At 42.9% G+C, this 26082-nt stretch overlaps 1 protein-coding gene across 1 annotated transcript in view; it reads left to right on the top strand.

Annotated features, from left to right (window-relative positions):
• Positions 1–26082, top strand: part of LOC308105181 (glutamate receptor ionotropic, NMDA 2C-like) — a gene marked incomplete at both ends in the record, with an annotated part of 118547 nt that overhangs the window by 47016 nt on the left and 45449 nt on the right. The window lies entirely within an intron of this gene.

Here is a 26082-nt window from a genome sequence, read left to right as displayed (position 1 = left end):
AATATGATACGATCTCCCACCATGCAACAGCTCATACATTTTCTTACACGTGGGCCTTTCCCCTTGTGCTCAACCTTCTTAAAAATATAAGTCTCTGGACAGAATTTCCACAGATCTTTGAAGGTCGGGTAACCGTTGTAAACTCCAAATACATACAGCTCTCCATTGTAGGCAAAGGCTGAATGACACCAATGACTTCCTGAAGAAAGCTGTGCAGAAGGTGTGATCAGCCAGCAGTTGGTCTCTGTATCAAACACTCTGATGGTGCCGCCCTGGTACCATATGCCCCCAGAAACAAACATCTTTGTCCCGATGATGGTGGCAGAGTGACCTCTTGAAGGCCGTGGTGGAGTTCCGCTGGTAGTAATTAAAGCCCAGACCATTGTGGCTGTGTCCAACTTGTACATGTCATTAGTGTCTCGTTGGATACGAGGATGTTGGATGGTTCCTCCATGGACATACATGACCTTCCCCAAGGCACAGGCTGAGTGGTGGTACCTCCTCTCTGGAACAGTCCCAGAAACATTGTGCTTCAACCATCTGTGGGTGTCAACATCGAACGCATAAAGCAGGTATGGGTAACGGTATCCTCCCCAGATGTAGATGACATATTCTATCAGCACAGCTGTGTATCCGATACGCATGGATGGAATCTCAAGGGGACGTTCTCTTTTCCTCTCAGTTGTCACCGGAGGTATCTTCACCCAGCATAAAGACACTGTGTTGAAGACGTGGACATTAATCTGGTACTTGATATTACAGAAGCAGTACACCTGGTGCTCCACTGCAACGACAGCGTGGTACGCCTTCCGTCCTCTTCTCCGAATTGTCCAGTGCAACATGCTCTACGATGGAATGGATTCAGATCAATCACTTCACTTCAGCTCTTAGATCAACACTCAGGGCAGTATTTGGAAACAAAGGAATGCACAGTCCAGGGAATTAAGTCCTAAATTGATTTGATATAGCTTTTGTGAGCTGTGAGTGCTATTTCATCTTCCCTTTATACTATATTCTGACCGTGGTGTACACATCCATATTTGGATAGGGGAGATATCACATGTTATAAGATGTCACAGATGTCCATATTTGGCCACTGCAGTGCAGGACATAATGACATTATCAATGATGTCATGAAGTAGACCTACTAGCCATGATTCCACCAACACTTAATTGATACAGTTCCATAAATCAGTGGTTCTCAACCACTGTCATCTGGGGTCATTAAAGTGCCAAATTAAAGATATTTAAGACCTTTTTAATACCTAAACAAATAATAAGAAGAAGGAATTGAAAATGAGACTGTTACTTCATCAAAAGTAAACAAACTATACCATTGAATGGGTTAACTTTGAGCTGGGTTGTTTTTTAAAAGTAGAAATACTCTAGATCATTGATTTTAAAATGGGGGTAAGTGTACCCCTAGGGTTACTCAGAGACACTACAGGGGTTATGTGAGAGAAAGTGGAAAATGAAAAAATATACATATATTTTACTGTCATAGCATGAAGTGTTAAACCAAATAAATCCAATTATTGACTAGCATACCTGTTACTGAATAGAAATCAATGCTTATTTTCCATTCTGATGTTGTCAATCTGTTCTATGCAAAATGTTGTAGTTGGGTAAACGGGGTACTTGGATTCAGAAACCAGGGAAAGGGGGTATTGAGGAAAAAAGAAAAACATTTGAGAACAACTGCTCTATATATTACAATATAACCGTACTGATAGGTATACATTATGTTCTCATACCCTACAGGTCCATTTGGTTCCATTTGTACACTCTCAGAGTTACAGAGTTACATTCAGAACCCCTTCAAGGAACCCTGAGGGTCCGTAGACCCCACTTTGAGAACCACTGCACACTGGCATATCCTGAGTGTTCATTTAGCTCTGAGCTGACTTTGTTTGGTAAAAAAAAAAAGTTAAAGTAGAAATACCTCTTACATAGTGCAAGACAAAGGAAACATACAAGTGAACACACAGTAAGCATGTGTAATAGTGTCCATGCTGTTACTGAACTGTTGTTTTCAGGCAATTAGCCTATTGAACGAGCCAGGTGACCATTGTTGTGCCTCGTTATACATCTTCATAGCTAGAGGCACAAAGGACTGCGGCTAAGTCATTGATTTTCAAAGTGTGGTCCGGGGACCCTCATGAGTCCTTGGGGATGTTCCAGGGGGTCCCCAGCAAAATATGTTTATATAGCATCACAATAGTTTTTACCACTTTAACCTTTTATACTTTGGCTATTCAAAATTTTAAATCGTGAAAATGTGAACACATCTTTGATTATGTATTTTAAAAAAAAGTTTTAACTCTCTCAAATATTTGCTTCTGGGGGTCCCTGGAATGGCAGGGTCCGCGGCCAAATAAGTATCAATTTAGGCATCCTTGGCATGAAAAAGTTTGAGAACCACTGTCTATTAATTGTTGTCCAAAGGGAAAGATGAATCTATCATTACCCCTGCTGCTGAACCTTTCCACAATCTCCAAGTGAAGGGGTTTGAGTGCTTGTCCATAATAGGGCATAGCAGTGGCGGCCATTTTGTGGCGCTACAGATAGAAGACCCATTCCGTTTTTGCCCATAGAGATTTCCGAAATCACATGAATATTTAATTATATTATATACTATGTTTAATAGATATCCTTTTTTTTTGCGGTTTTCAAATATTTTTGGACACAGAATTAAATGTTTTATGGTCATGTTTCCCCGGGAGCCTGGATGGCTTTAACCTGAGTCCGCCAGATGGAAGAAGCTTGCGTCACATTTGTTTCACAGGCTACTTCCATCTGGGACTTCGGTAGCACAATCGATGACGGGCGGTCCCTTTTTTTCAAGCTACTTGGCAGGTGATTGGATGGGGACCGTCTGTCTATCACCGTCTATCAACCAATCATATATTGACGTGTCTACCTGACGTATAGTAGCTGCGCCAGCAGTAGTTCTTTTGTGTACTATTCAACCATGATGAATCGTGAAAGAACTACAACGCAATAAGCGCTTCTTGATGGCGTCACATTCGGTCTCACAAAGATCCCGCCCCTTGCAGCCACTGATTGGTTCGCACACGCCGCTGTGTGGAGTAGCCTTACTCTCTGAGCGATCCCAGCTGGAAGCTGTATTCCGAACCAGTGAAGTCAATACCGCCCCCTTCTGGCGGAGTCAGGTTAGGATGGCTTTGTTCCAGGCTTAAAATATGAATTTACTGTCACTGTCTCTGTGTGTTGAGGATCTCATTACATTGTATCTATATTGTTAACAGTGTTGAGGATATATGGCCACGCTAACATTTCACTACCAGTAAATAAACCCTCCTGATTGTTGATTGTTGATTCTTTGCATCAGTTTTCTCTTTTTCTTTTGTTCCTTCGTCTGAAGTTTGTTCTCTGTTTTTCTCGTGTGTTGTTGTTGGTGGTTGTCATGGCTACCATTTCCCACCTGATGTTGTGTGGGAGTCCAGACCGCTCCAGACCGTACTGAATAACTGCTAGTTTACATAACGTATTAAGACTAGGACTTAAGTCTAAGATGAACAGGCCATTGTGTTCTCCAAAGAGGAAGATACGATCTCCCACCATGCAACAGCTCATATCATACATTGGTGGACACAGGCCTTTCCCCTTGGGCTCGACCTTCTTACAAATATAAGTCTCTGGACAGAACTTCCACAGATCGTGTACGGTCTGTTTATATTTGTGACCATGAAATATGTACAGCTCTCCATTGTAGGCAAATGTTGACAGACGCCGGCACGGCGTCGGAGGAAACTGACGTGCAGAAGGCTTGCTCAGCCAGCAGTTGGTCTCTGTGTCAAACACTCTGATGTCGCTGAAACATGCGCTCCCAAATACAAACATCTTTGTCCCGATAATGGTGGCAGATTGACCTCTTGAAGGCCATGGTGGAGTGCCTCTGGTGTTAATTAAAGCCCAGACCATTGTGGTGGTGTCCAACTTGTACATGTCATTAGTTTCTCCAGTACGTATGGTGAATCCTCCATGGACATACATGACCTTCCCCAAGACACAGGCTGAATGGTACCGCCTCCCCTCTGGAACAGTCCCAGAAACATTGTGCTTCAACCAACTTTGGGTGTCGACATCAAACGCATAAATCAGCTTGCGGTGTCGGTTGCATCTGTCGGTGTCGACATCAAACTTCAAATCATAAATCGCCATAAATCCTCCCCAGATGTAAATGGCATGTTCTATCAGCACAGCTGTGTGTCCCTCATGCATGGAAGGAATCTTAAGGGGACGTCCTCTTCTACAAAATGTCACTGGAAGTAACTTCACCCAGCATAAAGAGACTGTGTTGAAGACATTGACATTCATCTGGTCCTTGTTGTCCCCGTCGGATGGGCCTCCAAAACAGTACACGTGGTGCCCCGCTGCGACGACAGTGTAATGTTTTCTTCCGTCCTCCCATCGTCTTCTCAGATGAAGTGTCCAGTGAAACATTCTGACTGACGGAATGGATTCAGATCAATCGCTTTACCAGCACTCAGGGGAGTCTGTGGAAACAAAGGAATGCACAGTCCAGGGAATTAAGTCTTAAATTGATTTGATCCTTGATTTCAAATACAGCTTTTTGTCAATTTGGTCGTCTGGTCTATCAATTGCTTTTGTGAGCTGTGATTGCTATTTCACCTCCCTTTTATACTGGCCGTGGTGTACATGTCCATATTTGGATAGGGGGGACGTCCCATGTCGTAAGATGTCACATATGTCCACATTTGGCCACTGTAGTGCAGGTCATAATGACATTATGAATGTTTTCATGAAGTAGACCTACTAGCCATGATTCCACCAACACTTAATAGTTACAGTTCCATGAATCAATGGTTTTCAACCTTTGGGTCGGGATCCTCAGGGGGGTCCCCAAATAATTGTCAGGGGGGTCCCCAGATGACACTAAAGTGACAATTTAAGGATTTTTAAGACCTTTTTATTACCTAAACAAGTAAGAAGAAGAAGAAGAAATGAAATGAAAAAATACCACTACTTCACCAAAAGTAAACAAACTAGGCCTGGGCAGGCACCCTAGGCTGCAATGCCAGCCTGACAACGTGTCGCGGGTTCGAGTCCTGATCCCGACGACCTTTGCTGCGTGTCACTCCCCATCTCTCTCCCCTTTTTCCTGTCAGTCTACTGTCCTATAAATGAAGGCATAAAAAGACCCCCCCCAGCCTACTAGTAAGCAAACTATACTGTATAAACTGGTCAAACACTGACCAAATTGTCATATTTATTTTCTGAATTGAATTTTAATACACACATTAAAGTTACCAAGATTGCTTTCTTTCATCTTAGAAATATTGTGCGAATTAGAGCCTATCTGTCGTTGGACGATGCAAACACGTTGATCCACGCTTTTGTTTACTCTCGGCTTGATTACTGCAATGCACTTTACTCTGGCCTGCCAAAGAAAACAACTGACAGATTACAACTTGCTCAAAATTTGGCAGCCAGAGTTTTAACTATAACTAAGATGAGAGAACATATTACTCCAGTTCTAGCTTCACTACACTGGCTCCCGTTTTTTTTTAGGATTGATTTTAAAATTATTTTACTAGTTTATAAAGCTCTAATGGTCTGGCACCTTTCTACCTCTATGACTGCCTGCCTAGATATGTTCCAAACCGGCCCCTCAGGTCTTCAAGTGCTGACCTGCTCGAGGTGCCTACAATGACATATCAAAAACACGGTGAAGCAGCATTCTGCTTCTACGGACCGACAGCGTGGAATAAACTCCCATTACACCTAAGACAGGCACCCTCTGTCGATAGCTTTAAAGCACAGCTCAAGACCTACTTCTTCACTCTTGCTTTTAGCTGATATTTTGGTTGATTTTTAAATCTCTGTGTTGTTATCCATGTCCTCACTGTATTGCCTGATTCACTGCCCTTTGCTATTATTTTAATGTTGTTTTATGCTTTTGAATTTATTTTTTGCTTTATTGTTAAATTAGTTGTAACTGTAATTGTATTATTGCTCTGTAAAGCACTTTGAGCTGCATTTCATGTCATGAAAGGTGCTCTACAAATAAAGTTTATTTCTGAATAGTGCTTTTAGCTTTTATATATGCTATTATATCTGCTATTATCTGCTATTTTTGAATAGCCAAAGACATCTTAAAATGACACATATATTTAAGCATTGAATGGGTTAAGAACAGTATAGTGTTGATTTTGACTGCAAATTTTGATTTAGTTTTAGTCATAGTCTTTTGAATAAAAATCCATTTATTTTAGTCATATTTTAGTCACCTGAAACGTTTTACTGTTAGTCTATAGTTTTAGTCGACTAAATATAAGATATTAGTCGACTAAATCTACAGTTGATTTAGTCGACTAAATCTACTAATCTTTTTGGCGGTGCCTTGGTAGCGTCTTAATGGCTGATTTTACACTTGGTTGCATGTTGAAAATAGCCGATCTACAAGCTCACAACCTGTCGCGCTGCGACGCGTTGTAGATCGGCTATTCAGAGCGCAACACCCGTTGTGAGCTTGTAGATCGGCTATTTCAGAGCGCAACACCCGAGCGCAACCAAACATAAAATGACTTGTCTTTTAGTTCTACTACATCTCTTCTCCACTAGTGCCTCACTAACATTTCGGTCTAGTTTTTATTTGTTGACAAAATTGTCAATATATTTAGTCTTAGTTTTAGTCATCATAGCTTAGTTTTTATTTAGTTTTCGTCAGTGAAAAAAGGTAGTCGAAGAACATTTTTCGTCATAGTTTTAGTCGACAAAATCAACACTGGAACAGTCCTCGAGCCTGTCCACCACTGGAACTGGAGTTTTATGCTCCACTTCCTTGGTATTTAATTACTATGGACTCGTGCAGCAGTGTTCTGACTCCACTGTCTGCAGCTGTGTGCACGATTCTTTTTTGAGACGTGTTTAAAATAATAACTTGGTTTGCTTCGTCTGGTTCACACAAATATGACGCAGCAACGTAGAAGAAATACAGAAGTAGGAATCCGATGTAGAAATATTAAGTCTGATGGCGATCGTAATTACAACGTAGAAAATGATGGGGTTTTTTTTCCCCCTGCAGTGGGCACAATAAGAAGGCCAATAAATATTCAGCTCATCACGTTGAGACGAACTGGTTCTGAAATACAAATTGTCCTCGTAGATCCGTGTGATTAATTTATTCAGAGACTGTCTAAACCCCCCAAAAAACACAAGTAATTAAAAACTCCATGACCTTCAATGGATGTTTGAGAGGGAGGTTCAAGATCTCATTTACTGATATTGAGTGTCGCGCCTTTTCCACTAGAAATATTTACTTTACAAACATAATAATCACGACGGATATGCAAACTAGGGCTGTACGGGCAATATTAACCCATTAATGGTTAATATTAGCCTTGGGGGACACCCCCAAGGCTCCATCTTAGGCCCCGTCCTTTTTTACTTTATATATCAATAATATTATTTATGCTCTTAATGACTGCTATGCCCATCTTTATGCTGATGACACGGTCATATACTGTATTGCCCAGACAGCCCAGCTTGCCAATAGGAAGCTGCAGCTTGCCTTCAATGCTCTCCAGGAAGCCCTGGTTGAGCTTAGGCTGGTTTTGAATACAAATAAAACTGAGTTCATGATATTCACTAGGGCTAGAACCTCCAACCATGACAACTTAGACATAATCTCTTCGAGTGGCTCTTCAATTGAGAGCGTCTCAGAATATAAGTACCTTGGAATCTGGCTTGATGATAAATTATCATTTAAATTTCATGTTGACAACCTTGTCACTAAACTTAGACAAAAATAGGCTTTCTTTATAGAAATAAAGCATGCTTTCCTGTATCTTAAAAAAATCATTATTGAAGCCACTTTTCTTTCTGTCCTAGATTATGGAGACACAATTTGCATGATTGCTGCGCCATAAATTTTAAAGCACCTTGATAGGTAACTGGGGACAGTTATGGTACCCATCACTGTACACTTTATGGGAACGCAAGCTTATCCTCTCTCTCTGAGAGGCGGGATAAGCACTGGTATCTCTTAATTTTTAAAGCCATCTCAGCTATGCTCCCCCCTTATATTTGTGCTATGTTGGATCAGAACCCTAGCTCCTACCAGACCCGCTCAAGTGATCCATTCGGTTTCATTTTACGCTTTCAAGAGTTAAAGATCTATAAGGGTCCATATGGTTACCATATTTACTTGAGTAAAAGTACAAAAGTATTGGTATCAAAATGTGCTTACGGTACCAAAAGTAAAAGTACTCATTGTGCAGAATGTCCCATTTCACAAGTTTTTCAATGTATACAAATCTTTTGAAAATAGCAGATCTACAAGCTTGCATTGTGATCTTGTAGATTGGCTATTTTCAAATGGCTGAAATGTATATAGGGCCGAAGTGGGTAATATATGTTTTGTTATAATAATCAAAATCTACAAATTAACTAGTTACTCAAGTTTTCAAATAAACGTCGTGGAGTAAAAGTACAATATTTCCCTCTGAGATGTAGTGGAGTAGAAGTAGAAGTACTAAACATTGGAAATACTCCAGGAAAGTAAAAGTACCTCAACATTGTACTTAAGTACAGTACTTGAGTAAATGTTCTTAGTTACTTTACACCACTGCAAACAGTTGATAAAGTATTACATCAATCAATCAATCAATCAATCAATCAATCAATCAATCAATCGACCCGTCACCCAAGGCAAAACTGTCAAAAAGTCAAAGCTGTTAATTGTGTAGAATATTCAGCACCTGCACAATAATAAGCCACATCATCAGGCCATGCTTTGGGCTCAAATGGCGTCTGGTTCTAGTATTGTGTTATCATACTGAGAATAGCATGGCTGGAATATTAATATGTGAGAGAGAGAGAGAGAGAGAGAGAGAGAGAGAGAGAGAGAGAGAGAGAGAGAGAGAGAGAGAGAGAGAGAGAGAGAGAGAGAGAGAGAGAGAGAGAGAGAGAGAGAGAGAGAGAGAGAGAGAGAGAGAGAGAGAGAGAGAGAGAGAGAGAGAGAGAGAGAGAGAGAGAGAGAGAGAGAGAGAGAGAGAGAGAGAGAGGTGTGTGTGTGTGTGTGTGTGTGTGTGTGTGTGACAGGTCTCGTCGGGTACGATGGCACATTGATTGCTCGTAAAGAAGATTTATCTGTCGAGCACGGCGACATCTATCACCACACGGGACTCACCATCTCTCTCTGTCTTTCTGTCTGTCTGTCTGTCTGTCTGTCTCTCAAATGTAGCCTCGGTGTCCCCCAACGGAAATAGTGGAACATCTTTAAATTATGGGGTAAATGTCTATAATACAGCGATGCATTGACATTAAAACAGTTAAATGTACTTTGTAATTTGTACTTCTGGAGTCTAAAAGCATGTACTTTTGAATACTTGTACACCAAAAGCAAGTACTCCAGTACTTTAACACAAGTACAAATTTGACAGAGCAACTTTCTCTTGTAGTAGTAGTACAGTTTGAGCAGGACTCGGGAGTATCTATTCTTTGACTCAAATACAGTGGTGTAAAGTAACTAAGTACATATATTGAAGTACTGTACTTAAGTAAATATTTTAGGTATTTTTTTACTTTACTGGAGTATTTCTAATTTTCAGTACTTTTACTTCTACTCCATTACATCTCAGAGGCGAATATTATACTTTTACTCCACTACAATGATTTGAAAACTTTAGTTACTAGTTACTTTGTAGATTTTGATTATTATTACACAACATACATTACCCACTTCAGCCCTATATACATTTTAGCCATTTGAAAATAGCAGATCTACAAGCTCACATTGTTAGCTGCTATTTTCAAAAATGATTTTATACATTTGAAAACATGTGCAATGGGACATTCTGGATAATGAGTACTTTCTACTTAAGGTACATTTTGATACCAATATGTTTGTACTTTTATTCAAGTACATTTTGAATTCCGGACTTTTACTTGTAACAGAGTATTTCTACATTGCAGTATTGATACTTTTACTTACATTAAGTAAAACATTTGAGTACTTTGTCCACCACTGGTTGATATGCATTGTGAGCTTGTCGATGGGGTATTTTCAGTGAGCGATTGTAAATCAGCTTGAGCTAATCATGCAGTACGAGGATGAGTTTCCGGGCACAGCATATGCTATGGTGTGATTAAAAGTTTTTATTATTTTAATTCAAGATGCTCATTAACAGATATTGCACTCCTTGGGCAGACGACAGCCTGCTTCAGCCAGACACTGAACTTTAGCCAGACACTGAAGATTGGCCCCAAAAACATTAAAATAATAATAATTCTGGCCCGTACAAAATGCTTTTTCGCACAAATGCAATTTGCATAATTATGTTTTGATCCATGACTTTTAATCCAGACGGTTGTGTTTTATACAATTTCGATAAAAAACGATTTTGGTATACGAGTGAATCAATGAGTGAATACATACAAGTTTAAGCAGCAAAATATAGTTTCCTTTTTTTTGTATCAAGGTGGTACTAAAACAGACAAACAGATCAGTGCAAGTTTTACCATAAAGTGCAGCAATTGTGGGAATATATTCAGAGATTCAGGTAGCCTTTATAAATTCAAGGACCTGCTGTAAACTCAAGCACAAGTTAAAACACAATACTTTCAAGTACACAATACTTTCAAGTACATTCCAGAACAGTGGAAACCCTGACCATTAGGAGAAATACAATTAAAGAAGTATTGATTGACCTTATTGTTCAATATCCTGTATGAACAACCCAAATTAACACAAACAAAACTATGTTTCTTCAAAGGCCATAACACTAAGTTACTTTGTTGATTTACCAACAATTTATTTATCAATCCATATTGATTAAAAACATGAAATTAAGACCCCTTCAGTCCAACTCTCCCTCAACAGCCTTGGCTAAAATAATTAACAGACCAACAGTTCAACATAAAGTGTTGAACATAAAGTGTTCCTACTAGGAGTCGGACTAACGTTAACCACTGAACGTTATCATTATCCATAATGTTAGCTCTGGCTAACGTTGTCATTATCCGCGGCTGCGTTAGCGTTAGCTCTGGCTTTCCACGATAGCTGCAACATGTTTAGCATTGAGGTGATATGCAAATTCCTTGTTGCACAATCTGCACACAACCGTGTTTTTATCCACACTTCCACCAGAGAGTTTTTTTTAATCTAAATTTCCCATCCACTGGGCCAAGCAAGGCAGATCGGCTTCTTCTCCCATTGTGTGCACTCACTGGGGCTTGCTGTCTGTTGGTATGAACTCGTCCAGTGAGAAAGGTTTCGTGGTGCAAAAACTAAGCGCAAATAAATGCGTAATGTTTTTTAACGCTATATTTTTAACCGATTTTTCTGTAATTAATTAATCAAAATGAATCAGTTAAAGTCCCAGCACAGTGTGTGTGTGTGTGTGTGTGTGTGTGTGTGTGTGTGTGTGTGTGTGTGTGTGTGTGTGTGTGTGTGTGTGTGTGTGTGTGTGTGTGTGTGTGTGTGTGTGTGTGTGTGTGTGTGTGTGTGTGTATGTGCATATATATATATATATATATATATATATATATATATATATATATATATATATATAATTCTCTCTCTCTCTCTCTCTCTCTCTCTCTCTCTCTCTCTCTCTCTCTCTCTCTCTCTCCCTCCCTCCCTCTCCGGTATAACTCCCTCATGGTGCTTCCCTCCACGCTGTGCTAGTTTCTGGGCATTTTGAAGACTCACACACAGCTGTGTGTGTGTGTGTGTGTGTGTGTGTGTGTGTGCACTTGTGTGTGCACGTGTGTGTGTGCGTGTGCAGTGTCAGTAGACTGTGTATAATGATGACAGGTGGCCTTCTTTTGTCTACAGCAATTAATCCCCTCCCCCCTTCCCCACCGGCCCTGTTTTCACTGCCATTAAAAACATAACGGCGTGTTAACGATCATCTCGCTACATTTTTTTAATATTGAAATCCCTCGTTCATTCGCTCAATCACGTTGGTTTTATTCCGTTCCCTCAGCTCCTAGCCTGACTCAGCCATGTGCTCCCACTCGTCTGTCACTCACACTTAGACAGTGCGTATGCCTATGTCTGTGCGGCTAATTGTGCATGAACGCTTTAACCAGTGGTGGAAGAAGTACTGAGATGTTGTACTTGAGTAAAAGTATTAATTCCACAATGTAGACATATTCTGTTACAAGTAAAAGTCTGGTATTCAAAATGTACTTGAGTAAAAGTACAAAAGTATTGGCATCAAAACGTACTCAAAGTACAAAATGTAAACGTACTCATTACGGAGAATGTCCCATTTCAAAATGTGTACAAATCTTTTGAAAATAGCCGATCTACAAAGGCAGTTTTACTTGTACAGCACATTTCAACAGCAAGGCAATTCAATGGGCTTTACACTGAACATTAAGCAAAGCAAACACGATTATACAACGACATTAGGATGCATAAAACAAAGTAAGTAAAACAATAACAGATACAGTTACAGTGCAGAAGACAAAGAAAAAAACACTGAGAATAGCACTTTTTCTAAGTGCTCAAAGTCGCTTTACAAAAATAGAACAAACAAAAAGAACTTTACTAAGAGAATAACTAGCTGAAAGGCTAAAAAACTAAGCAAACTAAAAAAATACAATGAAAAGCGGAGGTTGTGGGGGGGGGGGGGGGGTTGTGCCGTCTTTGATGTTACGCAATTACGCAATGTAAAATAAAGTGTCCACAACATTATAGCAATAAAAGTATTATAATTAAATAGCAGATCTACAAGCTCACAACGTGTCGCGATGCGACGCGTTGTGAGCTTGTAGATCGGCTATTTTCAAATAAAATATTGCGGGGAAATTATAATAAGCAGATCTAGCAACCGCGCGCAGAGTGAAAATCACAGAGCAGCAATAACTGACGCCTGTGTGTGACAATGTGTTGGCATAACAACAAGTTTTAGGGTTTTTTTACTTTTATATTTTCATTCTAATTCAATGCGTGAATAACAGTCCCTCCGCGTGCCTTTAACCCATTAAGACCTGGAACTGTGTCATTTTTAGATTTGAGCTAAAAAGCATTATTTTACACTTTAGGCTATTCAAAAATAGCAGATATACAAGCTCATAGCGCGGCACCGAGTGCCGCGCTACGAGCTTGTAGATCTGCTATTTTTGAAAAATTTTGAAAATGTGTGCAAATCTTTGAATATATATATTTTTAAAGCAAACATTTTTAACTCAAATCTTTGCTTCTGGGGGTCCCTGGAACAACATATTTTGATGGGGTCCGCGGCCAAATACATATAATTTTGGGGGTCCTTGACATGAAAAAGATTGAGCACCACTGATATAGAAACATACGTTTTTCAGAAAACTGTTGAGATTTAGGAGACATGTAGAATCGGCTTCAGGTCTCAAAGGGTTAATCAGTCTGAAACTTTATATAAACATGAACAGCTGCTCTCCGTATTGTTTCAGAACAAAAAGAGTAATCAGATGCAACAAAGGAAAATCATGCTATTCACTGGGGACGGAGACGGAGGAGGTTGACTGACTGGCCCGTGTGACAGAGGAGGAGGTTCATTATTGGGGAGTGGGGACGGTGGAGGAGGTTCAGTAGGGGACGGAGGAGGAGGTTCAGTAGGAGACAGTGGAGGAGGTTCAGTAGGAGACAGTGGAGGAGGTTCAGTAGGGGACAGAGGAGGAGGTTCAGTAGGAGACAGAGGAGGAGGTTCAGAAGGGGACAGAGGAGGAGGTTCAGTAGGAGACAGAGGAGGAGGTTCAGTAGGAGACAGTGGAGGAGGTTCAGTAGGAGACAGTGGAGGAGGTTCAGAAGGGGACAGAGGAGGAGGTTCAGTAGGAGACAGAGGAGGAGGTTCAGTAGGAGACAGAGGAGGAGGTTCAGTAGGGGACAGAGGAGGAGGTTCAGAAGGGGACAGAGGAGGAGGTTCAGTAGGAGACAGTGGAGGAGGTTCAGAAGGGGACAGAGGAGGAGGTTCAGTAGGAGACAGTGGAGGAGGTTCAGTAGGAGACAGTGGAGGAGGTTTAGTAGGAGACAGAGGAGGAGGTTCAGTAGGAGACAGTGGAGGAGGTTCAGTAGGAGACAGTGGAGGAGGTTTAGTAGGAGACAGAGGAGGAGGTTCAGTAGGAGACAGTGGAGGAGGTTCAGTAGGAGACAGTGGAGGAGGTTTAGTAGGAGACAGAGGAGGAGGTTCAGTAGGAGACAGTGGAGGAGGTTTAGTAGGAGACAGAGGAGGAGGTTCAGTAGGAGACAGTGGAGGAGGTTCAGTAGGAGACAGAGGAGGAGGTTCAGTAGGAGACAGAGGAGGAGGTTCAGTAGGAGACAGTGGAGGAGGTTTAGTAGGAGACAGTGGAGGAGGTTCAGTAGGAGACAGAGGAGGAGGTTCAGTAGGAGACAGAGGAGGAGGTTCAGTAGGAGACAGAGGAGGAGGTTCAGTGGCTGGTCTTTGTGACAGTGGAGGAGGTTCATTATTGGGGAGTGGGGACGGAGGAGGAGGTTCAGAAGGGGACAGAGGAGGAGGTTCAGTAGGAGACAGTGGAGGAGGTTCAGTAGGAGACAGAGGAGGAGGTTCAGTAGGAGACAGAGGAGGAGGTTCAGTAGGAGACAGTGGAGGAGGTTCAGTAGGAGACAGAGGAGGAGGTTCAGTAGGAGACAGAGGAGGAGGTTCAGTAGGAGACAGTGGAGGAGGTTCAGTAGGAGACAGTGGAGGAGGTTCAGTAGGAGACAGAGGAGGAGGTTCAGTAGGAGACAGTGGAGGAGGTTCAGCATAGGAGACAGAGGAGGAGGTTCAGTAGGAGACAGTGGAGGAGGTTCAGAAGGGGACAGTGGAGGAGGTTCAGTAGGAGACAGTGGAGGAGGTTCAGAAGGGGACAGAGGAGGAGGTTCAGTAGGAGACAGTGGAGGAGGTTTAGTAGGAGACAGAGGAGGAGGTTCAGAAGGGGACAGAGGAGGAGGTTCAGTAGGAGACAGAGGAGGAGGTTCAGTAGGAGACAGTGGAGGAGGTTCAGTAGGGGACAGAGGAGGAGGTTCAGTAGGGGACAGAGGAGGAGGTTCAGTAGGGGACAGAGGAGGAGGTTCAGTAGGAGACAGTGGAGGAGGTTCAGTAGGGGACAGAGGAGGAGGTTCAGTAGGAGACAGTGGAGGAGGTTCAGAAGGGGACAGAGGAGGAGGTTCAGTAGGAGACAGTGGAGGAGGTTCAGTAGGAGACAGTGGAGGAGGTTCAGTAGGGGACAGAGGAGGAGGTTCAGTAGGAGACAGTGGAGGAGGTTCAGAAGGGGACAGAGGAGGAGGTTCAGTAGGGGACAGAGGAGGAGGTTCAGTAGGGGACAGAGGAGGAGGTTCAGTAGGAGACAGTGGAGGAGGTTCAGTAGGGGACAGAGGAGGAGGTTCAGTAGGAGACAGTGGAGGAGGTTCAGAAGGGGACAGAGGAGGAGGTTCAGTAGGAGACAGTGGAGGAGGTTCAGTAGGAGACAGTGGAGGAGGTTCAGTAGGGGACAGAGGAGGAGGTTCAGTAGGAGACAGTGGAGGAGGTTCAGAAGGGGACAGAGGAGGAGGTTCAGTAGGGGACAGAGGAGGAGGTTCAGTAGGGGACAGAGGAGGAGGTTCAGTAGGAGACAGTGGAGGAGGTTCAGTAGGGGACAGAGGAGGAGGTTCAGTAGGAGACAGTGGAGGAGGTTCAGAAGGGGACAGAGGAGGAGGTTCAGTAGGAGACAGTGGAGGAGGTTCAGTAGGAGACAGTGGAGGAGGTTCAGTAGGGGACAGAGGAGGAGGTTCAGTAGGAGACAGTGGAGGAGGTTCAGTAGGAGACAGTGGAGGAGGTTCAGTAGGAGACAGAGGAGGAGGTTCAGTAGGGGACAGAGGAGGAGGTTCAGTAGGAGACAGAGGAGGAGGTTCAGTAGGGGACAGAGGAGGAGGTTCAGTAGGAGACAGTGGAGGAGGTTCAGTAGGAGACAGTGGAGGAGGTTCAGTAGGAGACAGAGGAGGAGGTTCAGTAGGAGACAGTGGAGGAGGTTCAGTAGGAGACAGAGGAGGAGGTTCAGTAGGAGACAGAGGAGGAGGTTCAGAAGGGGACAGAGGAGGAGGTTCAGAAGGGGACAGAGGAGGAGGTTCAGTAGGAGACAGTGGAGGAGGTTCAGTAGGAGACAGTGGAGGAGGTTCAGTAGGGGACAGAGGAGGAGGTTCAGTAGGAGACAGTGGAGGAGGTTCAGTAGGAGACAGTGGAGGAGGTTCAGTAGGGGACAGAGGAGGAGGTTCAGTAGGAGACAGTGGAGGAGGTTCAGAAGGGGACAGAGGAGGAGGTTCAGTAGGGGACAGAGGAGGAGGTTCAGTAGGGGACAGAGGAGGAGGTTCAGTAGGAGACAGTGGAGGAGGTTCAGTAGGGGACAGAGGAGGAGGTTCAGTAGGGGACGGAGGAGGAGGTTCAGTAGGGGACAGAGGAGGAGGTTCAGTAGGGGACAGAGGAGGAGGTTCAGAAGGGGACAGAGGAGGAGGTTCAGTAGGGGACAGAGGAGGAGGTTCAGTAGGGGACAGAGGAGGAGGTTCAGTAGGGGACAGTGGAGGAGGTTCAGAAGGGGACAGTGGAGGAGGTTCAGTAGGAGACAGAGGAGGAGGTTCAGTAGGAGACAGAGGAGGAGGTTCAGTAGGAGACAGAGGAGGAGGTTCAGAAGGAGACAGTGGAGGAGGTTCAGTAGGAGACAGAGGAGGAGGTTCAGTAGGAGACAGAGGAGGAGGTTCAGTAGGGGACAGTGGAGGAGGTTCAGTAGGAGACAGAGGAGGAGGTTCAGAAGGAGACAGTGGAGGAGGTTCAGTAGGAGACAGAGGAGGAGGTTCAGTAGGAGACAGAGGAGGAGGTTCAGTAGGAGACAGAGGAGGAGGTTCAGTAGGGGACAGTGGAGGAGGTTCAGTAGGAGACAGAGGAGGAGGTTCAGAAGGAGACAGTGGAGGAGGTTCAGTAGGAGACAGTGGAGGAGGTTCAGTAGGAGACAGTGGAGGAGGTTCAGTAGGAGACAGTGGAGGAGGTTCAGCATAGGAGACAGAGGCAGGAGGTTCAGTGGCTGGTCTTTGTGACAGTGGAGGAGGTTCAGTAGGAGACAGAGGAGGAGGTTCAGTAGGAGACAGAGGAGGAGGTTCAGTGGCTGGTCTTTGTGACAGTGGAGGAGGTTCAGTAGGAGACAGTGGAGGAGGTTCAGTAGGAGACAGTGGAGGAGGTTCAGCATTCAAGCATTCAACTTCTTCAAGCTGACACAACAAGCTATAAGACCCCTCCACATGCACATGCACGCACACACGCACACACGCACGCACACGCACACGCACACACGCACACACACACACACACACACACACACACACTCAAGTCACACAAAAGCATCAGAGGTAGCAGATTCACAAGCTCGAAACGCGGCGCGAAGCAACGTATTTTGAGCTTGTGGATCTGCTACTTTTACATTTTTTTTTTTAAATCCATAGGAAACAACAAACCTTCAAACAAATATGTTAGTTTTTATTAAAAAAAATCAAAATTAAATCACTTGCCCTATATACCTTAAATGTTTGCACACCTAATGTACTGTATATCTCCTGACTAAACACCCCAGGCCTGTGCTGGGACCTTTAGAGAAGGTGCTCAAAGTTGTAACGGTGGCATTATGGAACAATCCTGCCTAGAGGCTGGGTCGACCACGGACCGCTGACCGTGGACCTCACAAATGTAACATCTGGACTCGCACCGTTAGTCCGATCTGCACCAAACTTGGCACAAAGATTGTTCAGGCGACTGCCATCAGAATAGCCACACCAGGGGAGTATGTGGACCTTATAACCTCTGGTTACTTCAGAACCATGGACAGCAGCTACAGTTACTATAGAACCATGGACAGCAGCTACAGTTACTATAGAACCATGGACAGCAGCTACAGTTACTATAGAACCATGGACAGCAGCTACAGTTACTATAGAACCATGGACAGCAGCTACAGTTACTATAGAACCATGGACAGCAGCTACAGTTACTATAGAACCATGGACAGCAGCTACAGTTACTATAGAACCATGGACAGCAGCTACAGTTACTATAGAACCATGGACAGCAGCTACAGTTACTATAGAACCATGGACAGCATCTACAGTTACTATAGAACCATGAACAGCAGCTACAGTTACTATAGAACCATGGACAGCAGCTACAGTTACTATAGAACCATGGACAGCAGCTACAGTTACTATAGAACCATGGACAGCAGCTACAGTTACTATAGAACCATGGACAGCAGCTACAGTTACTTCAGAACCATGGACAGCAGCTACAGTTACTTCAGAACCATGGACAGCAGCAACAGACTGTTATGGCTATGTCTCTCTCTCTCTCTCTCTCAAATTACAAATCAGAATAGCCACACCAGGGACCACATGTGGCCCTGGGTTCCACAGACTGTTTCAATCCGCTCCAAACATTACACACTTCACAACACTGTGCAGCGGTCTGCCATGGGAGTAGTCGCACCAGGGGCCACAGGAATACTGTTGCTCCAATCCGCACCAAACTTGGCACAAACACTGTACTGTTCAGGGCTCTACCATAGTTATACCAGGGGTCCCTTGTGGCCCCCAGAGACTATAACAGGAGCCCCCAGGGGCCACAGCCTCTGGGTCTCTGGGTGGCCTGTGGCCCACAGGCCACCGTTTGCCCCAATCCACACCAAACATACCACCAACAATGTTCAAGGGTTGGCCATGAGAATAGTCACACCAGGGGCCATGTGTTTGGCCGCGGACCCCCATCTCAAAATGTTTAGTCCCAGGGACCACCAGAAAGCTGTATATCTGCTATTTTTTAATAGCCAAAGTATAAAATGTTAAAGTGGTTAACATTATTGCGATGATATATTAACACATTTTTTTCTGGGGACCCCCTGGAACCCCTCCGAGGACCCCTGGGGGTCCCCGGACCCCACTTTGAGAACCAATGCTCTAGTGGGTGTCTGTGTGCCTGCGTGCATGCCTCGGTGCGTTTGTCTGTGTGCGTGCATGCGTGTGTGTCTGTGTTTACACGTTGGCTGTACAGAAGGTGAAGCATCCACGAATGTGTATTTTCTTAGCCATGGGTGAGTCCTTCTCCAGCAGGCATAGTGCTAATAAAAAGAGACAAGCCGGCCATTATTATATCCACCAGAGAGTGAAGGTATCGTTTCACATGAATCCCTCTCTTCAGGGCTTTCTCGGGCGGTTTGCTCCAGGTCTCCTCGGGCGGTTTGGCACACTGTGTGTGTGTGTGTGTGTGTGTGTGTGTGTGGGTGTGTGGGTGTGTGTGTGTGTGTGTGTGTGTGTCTGCCTTGCGGCCCACAAACCACTGAGAGCTGTTAGCAGAGCCAACGATGAAACACTGGCCTCAACAAACTGAGACTCAGTCACAAGGAGAGGAAGGAGAGTGTGATTCATATTATCAGCTGCTTCACCACTTAACCCATTCAATCCGGGAACCTATCTGTGTCATTATAGATTCATTTGGCTATTAAAAAAATAGCAGATATACAAGCTCATAGCGCAGAACCACTGATATATATATAGCAACATAAGTTATATATATATTTAAAAAAAAAGCTGATTTGACATTTGTAGAATCCCCAGAAGCAAAGATTTGAGTAAAAAAACGTTAAAAAAAAATATATATATTCAAAGATTTGCACCAAATGTTCACGATTAATTTTTTTTTTGCAGATCTACAAGCTCATAGCGCGGCACCGAGTGCCGCACTATGAGCTTGTAGATCTGCTATTTTTGAATAGCCCAAAGTATAAAATAATGCTTACTTTGTGGTTACACAGATGCTTTACCGTATTTAATGGGTTAAACCAGTAAAAACAAACCTGAGTTACAACTGTAGCCTACTCTTGACGCGCTCTTTTGCCAATAGTTGAGTCTTCTTTAACTTGTTTTGCCCTGCCGTTTTGGTGCCAGATAGATAGGGCTCCTTGGCATGGAAAGGTTCTGAGCTAACAATGAACCACTCTTCTCCAAACTGAGACAGACACAAGGAAAGGAATACGGCGTGGTTAATATTTTTCTTTAAAGCAGTGGTTTTCAGTGTTTTTATTTATTTCAAAGACCCCCATAACTCTAGTTGTGAGGGTCCATTTGGATTTCAGAAGCCCTCCTAGGACCCCTGAGGGTCCCTACACACATCACAGTCATTACTCTAATACTATCTTGCACGTTATATCGTTGCTGTCAGGCATGACACTGTGTGTGTCCATATTTATTTTTTCTCATGTAATAATGGCCTATGTTATACTTGTCACACCTATAATGACATGCCCACCATAGGGACACCAGGTTGAAATCACGCTGGGCAAAACCAGGCCGGTTGGGTCTAAGCGGAAGTACCGGAATTTGGTGAAAGTGCCGCCCAAAGAAATGACATTGACGCTTTGCTTTACAAATCTGTTTACATTCTCCATGAATGAAACCAGTGTTGTGATTGGTCGAAAAATATAGTTTCCGGGGGAAATACGTACGACGGAAGGCCCGCCCCTATAGACAGTCTCTGCATTAGGTCGTGACCAGGCTTTTCTCTTCGCAGATGAGTAAGGCTGGGAACGAGGCTAGGTTGAAAGTGGTTAGGTGTGTCTGTGGGTTTTATAGATACATAATTAACCGATGAAAAGTAGCCTATTAACAAGACTTTGTGACTAAATAATAACTACATTGGATCCATTGGAACAACAGGCTATTTTCTTTCCATTTTGTGGAAAGTAGCTGTTTTGATCATGGAAGTTTTTCATGGAAGGTTTTCCACCCCACAGCGACAATATTCTTAAAAGTAACATTTTCTCAGGAGAAAAGGCTTTCTTCAGTGTTGCCCATCATCTCCAGTTTGCTGGGAGGCTCAAGTTGAGTGTACAGCCGGGTTTATCCTGATGCTATATCAAATTGAAGTTTTTATTAAATGCTACAGGCTAGCTGCTACGTTGCTGTAGCTAAACAGGTTTGCACCGTCGCATGTCTGGAAGGCGACTGACTGTGTACTCGTGGTTGCATGTTGTATTTTTTGTATTAATTCAGGGACACAAACACACATGGAATTCAGCAACAGTCCATGCTTACTTCACTGTTCATTTCTTAGTCTAACACATTATTTTGACCTCTTCATTATCTGTCCGTGGCCCGTGCAAATCTTCTCTCCCAAAGACTAAATCTGAGGACATGTTCTGCATTATTTTTGTCTTGGTTAGTTTTGTAAACACACTACAATTTTTGTTATTTTTAGTATTATTATCATTATTATCCTACTACTTTAATTGAAATGACCTCCAAAATATGTCTGGGGTTGCTCAACACACGATCGCTCCATTTGCCCCGAAACTTACCACAGACTGTTGATCAGAGCTCTGGCTATAATATAGGCTTCTTTCCCCGCCTTCAGTGTACTTACATATTGTACGGTTAATATAAAACTACATTTCCTACTACATCTTAACATTTTAGCCACAGCAGCTTTCCTTCTTTCTGGCCGCAGTATCCTTTTATTCGATTAGTCGATTACCATGATCAGACATAACCATAAGAACTTTCCAATGCAGCTACCACTGCCAAATATGGACTGTGATGGACTGTGATATGATAGATGTGAGGGCTGCGATAAAATAATATTAATATTATTATTATTGATAGTAGTAGCAGTAGTAGTAGTAGTAGTAGCAGTAGTTGTTGTTGTTGTAGTAGTATTATAAAGCATTGCAAGCTTGTAGATCAGCTATTTTCATTTAACACCATTGTTAAAAAGTTTAGTACTTTTGCTTTGGGACTATATTTTGATGTACTTTTTTTTTTACTTTCAATCAAGTAAAATTTTGAATACAGGCCTTTTACTTGTAACAGATGAGTCCCATGTTGTGGTATTGCTATGTTTTACTTAAAGCTGCACTATGCAACCTTTTTTGTGAATACGATGTAATTATTTATACAATTGGGGTGGTTGTATTTGGTCTCCCTGCTCTTCTATTGAGACATTTAGATCGCGTCAAGGGTCATGTCTCACCTAGACACATGGATCTGACACGAATTCTGACCTGATGGTCAAGATTACATTTATCCCCTGATCAAGCGGGCAGGCTCTATTAGCTCAATGGTAAAAACATGTCAGCACTTGTGCAGGAAACCGGGTTCAAAATCCGGGGTAGAAGAGGAAAGCTTTAACCACCTGAACCCCAGCATGTCTATTCTGGGGTGAACATTCACCAAAATGGTTGGCAAATAGATTTGGTGTAGATGGAGGAAAAGCGGTCTGAGTACAGTTTGTTAAACAAGTCCCATTCACTATGACTAGAGGGGTTTTAAGTGGTTTGGTGGTTAACTCATTCAGTGCCACGGAATTCATTCATTAATTCATCCGTCTACTGTCCCATTGCCAGTGATAAACGTCGATGTTACTGTACCTTTGAAAAATCATGGAATATTTTCCGTGACCGCTGTCCTCACGGAGATCAGCTCATTACACGCACGGGGGGGGGGGGGGTCTGGTAGAATCGGGAAATAGAAGCTCCAAAGCTAGAAATCCAAAGCTATGGCCGTCTGAATGTAACTTGTTTTAGAAAAAAAACACTTAGAAAACTACAGAAATCCGCGAAAAAAATACTTTTGTGAATCCTTTAACATTCTTTTTTTGTTGTTGTGGTCACGGGATTTCTGGGTGTACTCTTCTTCGGTGGTGTTTGGATCATTCACAGGCTGCGCCCGGACTCCCCCCCCCCCCCCCCCCTTAACTCTTTTATTGACAAAAACGGGAATTCCCGTCCAATGGCTCTCATGGCCACGGACAGAAATGACGATTTTTTTATTTTATTTTATTTAATTTTTTTTTTTATTATTATTTTTTTATTATTATAATTTTTTTTTTTGTCTTGTTGTTTTTTTTGTTTATTTCAAAGGAACTAGGAGATAACGCTATCCAAAAAAATGCTGCTCCATTCACTTCAATGTTAAAAAACAAACGGAGGAAAAATGCACCTTTTTCCTGGCACTGGGACGACACAAGTGCCAATAAGTCTGGCAATGAAAGAGTTAAATGAGTTAAGTAACTGTACTGACATCTTCCACCACTGGCATCAGGGGGGCACAGGGGTGGGTGAGGAGCCCCCCTCAGCCCCCCGTGCCAGCCTGTTCCACCCCCATGCCTTCTGGCAGATGCTTGCTGTTCACCCATGGTCTCTTACAGCGGTCCCCCTGCTCCCTGCATGCTAACTATTCTGGGAACAGTAACAGAGAGTATAACTGAATAACAATTTCCAAAGGCAACTTAACCTTAAAGTCATGCTGTGTTTAACCTTTTCAATTAGCCCATTAAGACCGGGAACGCACCTGTGTCATTTTTAGATTTCTTTGGGCTATTAAGAAATAGCAGATCTACAAGCTCATAGTGCGGCACCAAGTGCCACGCTATGAGCTTATAGATCTGCTATCCTTTTTTAAATCTTGAACATTTGTGCAAAGAATTTGAATATATATATATTTTTTAAGTTTAGAATGTAACTCAAATCTTTGCTTCTGGAGGTATACTAAATATTTTACAAATATCTGCTTTAAAAAAATATGTATTAGATTAAATTATATTAAAGAATATGTATGTATAAGATTTGCACACATTTTCAAGATTTTTCAAAAATAGCAGACATACAAGCTCATAGCGCGGCACTCGGTGCCGTGCTATGAGCTTGTAGATCTGCTATTTTTGAATAGCCAAAGAACTCTAAAATGACACGGATGCGTTCCCGGATTGAATGGGTTAAATACAAAAAACATTTTTAAACTATTTTTAATCGTTAGTGTCTCGCACCAAAATAACATGGACCCATTAGTCCGCCGGTGTGTGTTTATTCGGAAAACAAATTCCCATCGTTCCTCTACGGCCCATTGGTCCACGACTGTGGCCTCTCTCCAGGGTGCTGAATCAGCTGAATATCTAGCGTATGTGCACACACATTTTGCGTGCAAAGACGATCATGACGTGACACTTAGCCACTGCACTTGTGAGGATGTCATCAGTATTCAAGTCCTGTACTTACAGTATTTTGACAGAGCAACTTTTTCCCTTGTAGTTAATTAATGTTTGACCAGGAGTGTATCTATACTTTGACTCAAGTACTGGAATTGAGCTCTTTGTCCACCTCTGTGTCTGTCGCCAGAAATGGCAAAAAAAAATACCCGGATCCATGTCAAAGCGCGTTAGCAGGTGGATGTAAACAAACTGTTCCAGCAGTGTGGGGTTTAACATTCAAGCTCTCAAAGAGGAGAAGGTTTGAGAAAAAAAAACGGGGAAAAAAATAAATAATCATTTTTGGTCCTCAGAGAACCTGTTTGGTTTTGGCAAGCCGCAAAAAAAATTATAAAACAAGTTTGACTTCGTTTGAAGTACAGTATGCAGCCAGCTTTAGGCTGCACACCCACACCCCCCACACCCGCCACCCCACCCCACCCACGCTACCGTGTTTGAGTGTTATTTTTATCTAGTCTCACTGGGTCTGCTTCTCTCTCTCTCTCTCTCTCTCTCTCTCTCTCTCTCTCTCTCTCTCTCTCTCTCTCTCTCTCTCTCTCCACTCCTGACTCCACTTCTTCCATTATCCTTATAGAGGATCGTTCACACCAAGCAGCGTTCATTTTGTCAGCTAAAACTATGACGCAGTTTTTTTTTCGTCGATTACCCTTTTCCACTGACGAAAACTCAATTAAAACTAAGCTATGATGACTTAAACTATGACTAAATATAATTGACAATTTCATCAGCAAATAAAAACTAGACGTAAAGGTCATGGAGGAACTAGTGGAGAATAGATCCGGTAGAACTAAGATAAAGTCATTTTATGCTTGGCTGCGTGTGGGGTGTCACGCTCCGAAAATACACCGTAGAGCTTGTAGATCAACTATTTTTAGCACACTTGAACCACTGTATCCATATTTTATAAGTTGTCTATTCAAAAATGACTCAACCCCCTTTGATTTCTCACTACTCCATCCTGATTACTAGAGAGAGAGAGAGAGAGCCATGAGCCAGAGACACAATTGCTTTTTGCTTCATTCTGTGTGTGTGTGTGTGTGTGTGTGTGTGCGTGTGTGCGTGTGTGTGTGTGACTCAGCACAGTTTAAGTGGTGCTACATCGTGTCTCATCTCTCTCACTGTTTCTTCTCTCGTCTTCTTCTTTGAGTTCTGTCTCCTTCTGTTCCCCGTTCTGTTGTTACACCCCATTAAGCAGAGAGGCCACTGGACACATCATCAATGCTGTGTGTGTGTGTGTGTGTGTGTGTGTGTGTGTGTGTGTGTGTGTGTGTGTGTGTGTGTGTGTGTACCCACACCGTAATAGCCTTTGATTACAGACCACAACAGCCACTCAGACATCTATCGTCTGTGTGTGTGTGTGTGTGTGTGTGTGTGTGTCAGTTAGAAGTGTCTTAAAGACAGACAGACGGTGTGGTTTTGTAGACTCTCTTAACAGACATTGATCGGAGCCAATGAGGCCTGTCCATGCGGCGTCCTTCATGTTAGTGATGTATGGCGTTGGTTCTCAAAGTGGGGTCCGGGGACCCCCAGGGGTCCTTGGGGGTGTTCCAAGGGGCTCCCCAGCCAAATGTGTTAATATAGCATCACAATAATGTTAACTTAACCACTTTGACCTTTTATACTTACTCAAAAATAGTAAGTATAAAAAATAGCAGACATACATGACTCCCACCAGACTGACCAAATAATCAGGGGGTACTCAGAATATTGTCATATCTGTTCACTAGCGATAAATAGACAAAAAAATACATTATGTACATTTCATTTAGGCTTGTAGATCTTTGCTTTTCCTTCGATGTAATGTCCAATGTTCGTCTTTAACACCTTGAAAACCTCTTAGACAGATACAACACCTTGTCCACAGACAAGATGGTTTGGCCCAAATTGGCCCAATCAGTGGTTGCAGGTGTGTTTCCTGAAAAACCTATAAAATGGCCTCAACCCCTCCCTGACTCTTTTAGGATCCAGTGCAGAGCCATGGTGAGAGAGAAATAATGATTTGTTTGCTAGTGTTTGAATAAAGAACCTTAAACTTTGTATTTGGTGGTTTCTGTTTGTCCAC

Source organism: Gymnoscopelus braueri (genome assembly GCF_963280865.1).
Source record: "Gymnoscopelus braueri genome assembly, chromosome: 17".
Classification (NCBI taxonomy): Eukaryota; Metazoa; Chordata; class Actinopteri; order Myctophiformes; family Myctophidae; genus Gymnoscopelus; species Gymnoscopelus braueri.
This window is presented reverse-complemented; position numbering and strand designations above follow the sequence as displayed.